This window comes from Giraffa tippelskirchi, chromosome 14 (genome assembly GCF_054371585.1).
Source record: "Giraffa tippelskirchi isolate mGirTip1 chromosome 14, T2T-mGirTip1v1.2.pri, whole genome shotgun sequence".
NCBI lineage: Eukaryota > Metazoa > Chordata > Mammalia > Artiodactyla > Giraffidae > Giraffa > Giraffa tippelskirchi.
The window spans coordinates 20019014-20025013 of NC_137288.1; the positions used below are offsets into that span (position 1 = coordinate 20019014).

General features: G+C 39.3%; 1 long non-coding RNA gene across 1 annotated transcript in view; it reads right to left on the reverse strand.

Moving 5' to 3' along the window:
- Positions 1 to 4092, reverse strand: part of LOC145534454 (uncharacterized) — a 72008-nt gene extending 67916 nt beyond the window's left edge. The window contains exon 1 of the long non-coding RNA XR_014074638.1: positions 3853 to 4092. This is a non-coding gene — a long non-coding RNA (uncharacterized LOC145534454). The remainder of the gene's footprint in view (positions 1 to 3852) is intronic.
- Positions 4093 to 6000: the final 1908 nt, after the last annotated feature.

Genomic DNA, 6000 nt, shown 5'->3' on the forward strand with positions numbered 1-6000 from the left:
TCCATTATAAGTTATTATAAGATATTGAGTATAGTTTCTTGTGCTATAGGCCCTTGTTCTTTATCTATTGATATATAATAGTCTGTATCTGTTAACCCAAAACTCATAATTCATCCCTCTTCCTCTATGTGTCTTTCTTTTAATAAAACTCCCATGTCAACACTGTTCCACTGGGTCTTATACTTTCTTGCTATACACATGTTAATATTAAGTGACTGATATGTGATCCTAAAGGAAATCAGTCCTGAATATTCATTGGAAGGACTGATGCTTAAGCTGAAACTCCAGTACTTTGGCAACCTGATGTGAAGAACTGACTCCTTGGAAAAGACCCAGATGCTGGGAAAGATTGAAGGCAGGAGGAGAAGGGGACAACAGAGGATGAGATGGTTGGATGGCATCACCAACACGATGGGCATGAGTTTGAGCATGCTCTGGGAGTTGGTGATGGACAGGGAGGCCTGGCGTGCCGTGATTCATGGGGTTGCAAAGAGTCAGACATGACTGACCAACTGAACTGAACTGATGTGATACTATTAATGTGTCTATTTAAAATTCAGGCTTTGGTTGGATTATATGTCTGTCATCCATATCCTAAATTTTTAACATGGCCTTCCTCAGTCACAAACTTCAAATTTTCCAGCCTGCCTCAAATGCTTCCAACCACAGATAACATATCCATAATTATAGTTTTGTCTTTAATTGTACCACCCTTATGAAATTACATGTAAATAAATATTTAAACTAGGGCTTCCTAGCTGGCTCAGTGGTAAAGACTCCGCCTGCCAATGCAGGAGATGCAGTTTCAATCCCAGGGTCAGGAAGATCTGAAGAAAGAAATGCAAACTAGTACAGCCACTATGGAGAACAGTGTGGAGATTCCTCAAAAAACTGGAAATACAACTGCCATATGACCCAGCAATCCCAATGCTGGGCATATACACTGAGGAAACCAGAATTGAAAGAGACACGTGTACCCCAATGTTCATCGCAGCACTGTTTATAATAGCCAGGACATGGAAGCAGCCTAGATGCCCATCAACAGACGAATGGATAAGGAAGCTGTGGTACATATACACAATGGAATATTATTCAGCCATTAAAAAGAATACATTCGAATCAGTTCTAATGAGGTGGATGAAACTGGAGCCTATTATACAGAGTGAAGTAAGCCAGAAAGAAAAACACCAATACAGTATACTAACACATATATATGGCATTTAGTCAATCGATAAAGATAACCCTGTATGCGAGACATCAAAAGAGACACAGATAAATAGAACTGTATTATGGACTCTATGGGAGAGGACGAGGGTGGGATGATATGGGAGAATGGCATTGAAGCATGTAAATTATCATATGTGAAATGAATTGCCAGTCCAGGTTTGATGCATGATGCAGGATGCTTGGGGCTGGTGCACTGGGATGACCCAGAGGGATGGGATGGGGAGGGAGGTGGAAAGGGGGTTCTGGAAGGGGAACACATGTACACCCATGGTGGATTCATGTCAGTGTATGGCAAAACAAATACAATATTGTAAAGTTAAAAAATAGATAAATAAACTAATTAAAAAAAAAAAAAGAAATGGCAACCCCCTCCAGTATTCTTGCCCAGAGAATCGCATGGGCAGAGGAGCCTGGCGGGCTACAGTCCATGGGACTGAAGAGAGTTGTAGATGACTGAATGACTAAATAACAACAGCTAATGATGTTAACCATCTTTCCATGGGTGCTTTTTCCCCTTTCATACATCTCCTTGGGCGAAGAGTTTGTGTGAATTTTGTGGTCCCTTTTTAATATTTGTCTGTTTCTGTTTAGTTTTGACAGTTTTTTTTTATACATTCTAGATACAAGTCCATTGTCAGATATATGACTTTCAAATATTTTCTCTTGGCCTGTAGCAGGTCTTCCAATTGCTTAACAGCATCTCTCAGATTAAAAAAAGAAACAAACAATGAAGTGTTTAAATTTTAGATCTAATTTATCATTTTCTTTTTATGGATTGTGCTTCCTGTGTCTCGTCTCAGCACTCTTTGCCAAACGCCAGGACACGAAAAGCTGTGATGTCTTTTAAAATATTATATTTATGCATTTTACATTCAGATATATTCTCTATTTAGAGACAATTTTTGTATAATGGTGTGAGTTTTAGGTCAAGGTCTTTTTAAAGATTTTTTGCATATGAATATACAGTTGTTTCAATGCCATTTATTGGAGGACTATATTCTTTCTCCATTTAAAAATATTGCATAGGTCTGCCTTGGTAAAAATTGATCTGTCCCGTTTGTCCTGACTTATTCTGGACTAATGTTCTTTTCTATATGTTGTTTCCTTTACCAATAATGCTGTCTTGATTATTGAAGCTTAAAAAGCAGTTGTATTGTGGTATAATTGACATATTAAAAAACTGAACATATGAACTGTCTATATAATTTGATGAACTTAAAGATATGCATATACCCAGTAAACCATCACCACAATAATTGTTGAAACTCTCTTGAAGAATTTTCCTCTTGCACCTGTGTGTGTATGTGTGTGTGTGTGTTGGTTGGTTTTGCTAAGAACACTTGGGTCCTAACTTTTTAGCAAATTTCCAAAAATACAACTCAATATTAACTTTAGCCTCGAGGTTGTACAGCAGATCTCTAGAACGTATTCATCTTTTAGAATTAAAAGTCTACCTATTGAACAGCCCCTGCATTTTTCCCTCCCCCAACCCCATCAGCAACCATTCTCTCTTTCTATTAGTTTGACTAATTTGTGTGTATGCATGCTAAGTCTCTTCAGTCATGTCTGACTCTTTGCGACCCCATGGACTGTAACCCACCAGGCTCCTCTGTCCATGGGATTCTCCAGGCAAGAATACTGGAGTGGGTTGCCATGCCCTCCTCCAAGGGATCTTCCCGACATGAGTATCAAACCTGCACCTCTTATGCCTTCTGCATTAGCAGGTGGGTTATTTACCACTAGCACCACCTAGGAAGCCCTTCACTACTTTAGATACCTGTTATAAGTGAAATCATACAGTGCTTGTCCTTCTGTGACTGGCTTACTTCATTTAGCATAATGTCCCCCAGATTCATCATGTTGTCGAATGCGGTGGTGTCTCCCTTTTTAAGGCTGAGTAATATTCCACTACGTATTTATACCATTTTTTTCTTTATTCATTCTTCTATCCACATTCCCTTTGTTTCTATAACTTGGCTGCTGTGAATAATGCTGCAAAAAACACAGGTGAACAGCTGTCTCTATGAGACTCTGATAACAAACTATACATCATGATAAGCAATTAATATCTAAAATATATAAGGAAGTCCCACAATTCAATTACATATCTATGCTTTATATTACTGAGCTTCCCTGGTAGATCCGATGGTAAAGAAACTGCCTGCACTGTGGGAGACCTAGGTTCAATCCCTGGGTTGAGAAGATCCCCTGGAGGAGGGCATGGAACCCACTCCACTATTCTTGCCTGGAGAAACCCCATGGACAGAGGAGCCTGGCGGGCTACAGTCTATGGGGTCATATAGAGTTGGACATGACTGAGTGACTAAGCACAGCACAGCACATGCTTTATATTATATATTATAAACATATTAGACATATATAATGTATATTACAAATATAGATATATATTACAAATGGGCAAAATACTTGGACAGACATTTCTCCAAAGAAGACATACAGGTCCAAAACTTGTAAAAATCGCTCAACATCACTAATCATCAGGAAAATGTAAATTCAAACCACAATGATATATGACCTCGCATTTTCCGGCATCATTATATCAGTAGGATAAAAGAGAACAAATGTGGATACGATGCGGAGGAAAGGGATCCCTCATGCACTTACGTTGGTGGGAATGAAAATTGGTGTAGCCACGATTGAAAATTAGTATGGAGGTTCCTCAAACGATTAAAAATAGAACTACCATCTGATCCAGCAATTTCACTTCTGAGTACACCTTAGTCTTTCATTATGGAGAAGGTTTCGTATGAGTACGGAACACAAACCCCTTGTCTCACACTGAACTGAGAGAAAGTGAAAGAAGCCCTCTGATCTGCGGTTTCCATTGCTGCCTGACTTCCGTGCGTCTTTGCTCCAGAAGTCTGTTAGGAGCCTCGGTAGCTGGCAGCCTGGCTTCCCGCCTGTCTTAGCTACCGTTTCTTAGCAACGCCTAGATTTGCTTAATTACTTCACATGTGCTTCTGTGAGCGCCTTAAGTATTTTCGACACTTGATCCCACTTACGCTTGCCCCACTCTAGGCCTGCAAAGCATCTTCGACCTGCGCACTTAAGAGGCTTCTGACTGCTGGCACAAAGGTGTTTTCCTTTGAACACGTGTGTCTTTAAGGCCTCCCGTCTGTGGGTGTCACATATTTCATTTCAGCCCTGGGAGTGGAGGCAGAATGATGCTGTTGCGGAAATGCCCGGGGCCCACCACATGGAGCTCCAGGACAGATAGTCTTAAAACAGGAAATTCTGTTTCTAGAGGAACCAACTTAATGTCACGAAGCCTCACTGGCCTTCTGTAAAATATTCTATACATTATAGTTCTATCATGCAAACAAAGCAAAACACGTAATATGATGGACTTAGCACAACACTGTCATATATTTATCATTCAGTAATAACTATTGTTGGGCTTCCCTTTGTACTGGTTGGTTTACAATGTTGTGTTAGTTTCTACTGCACAGCAAAGTGGGTCAGCTCTAAGTATACGTATAGCCCTCTTGTTTGGATTTCCTTCCCGTCTAAGTCACCACAGGCCACTGAGCAGGGTCCCCTGTACTATGCAGTAGTTTCTCATGTGTTATCTGTTTTATACATGAATGTGTGAAAGTTGTTCAGTCATGTCCAAGTCATGGACTGTAGCTCCCCAGGCTCTTCTGTCCATGGAATTCGCCAGACAATTATACTGGAGTGAGTTGACATTCTCTTCTCCATGAGATAGGAATCAAACCTGGGTCTCCTGCTTTGCAGGCAGATTCTTTATCATGTGAGCCACTAGGGAAGCCATAGTGGTGTATGTATGTCATTTCAAGTCTCCCAGTTCATCCCACTCTCCTTTTCTCCTTTGGCATCCACGTTTGTTCTCTACATCTGTGTCTCTGTTTATATTTTGCAAATAGGTTCATCTTGATTACTGTAGCGTTATGGGTTTTTGAAAGAGCATAGTGAAAGTTCCCCAACTTTGTTCTTTTTGGTGAGATTGTTTTGTCTCTGCTGGATCTCTCACGTTCTTATATGAATTTAAAGATCAGTTTGTCAATGTCTGCAAGAAATGCCATTTGAAATTGTGATAGTGGTTTAATTGAATACATAGATTAATTGGGTGAGTGTGGTCATCTTCACCCAGTCAACATCCTGTTTTGCAATTTCTATTATCTCTTAAAACAAATATAGAGCCCTCAATCAATGCCACAGAAATAGTCGATATTCAAACACAGTCCTGTGTCTTTACTTATACAAGGGAAAAAAATCCTGTCTCATCATACCAGGAAAAATAACAGCAGATTCTTCAGAAACAAACCCTGAATCAAATGTCAAAACACAAAATGGTCCTTAAATAAAATGTTCAATTGCTCAGGCCAAATTACCACCAAACAAGTCAACAGTGACTTCACAGGGTTTCCCTCTCCAATAGAAAAATGGTCCTGTGTTTGATTTTCATTAGTTCAGTTAAAGAATGCTTCAAATGAGTTTTCTCAATAAAAGAAACTTTTTTCCAAAAACAAAATTGGATCATGTACTTCTGGCAAGTTATGCGGGCTATAGTTGATATCTTTCAAGTTTCTACACTCCAGGACACAAATTTTTGGTTTTATTTTCAAATATGCAAATATAATAAATGCCTAAAAATATGTCTAAAGCATTTTGCAACATAAGTACTGCATGCCATATAGAACAAATATTGAATATATTTGAGGAACCTTCTAATTATTGCTTCTTTCTCTTCTAAACCTCTGTGGGTAGAAGGTATATTCTTTTTTACTACCC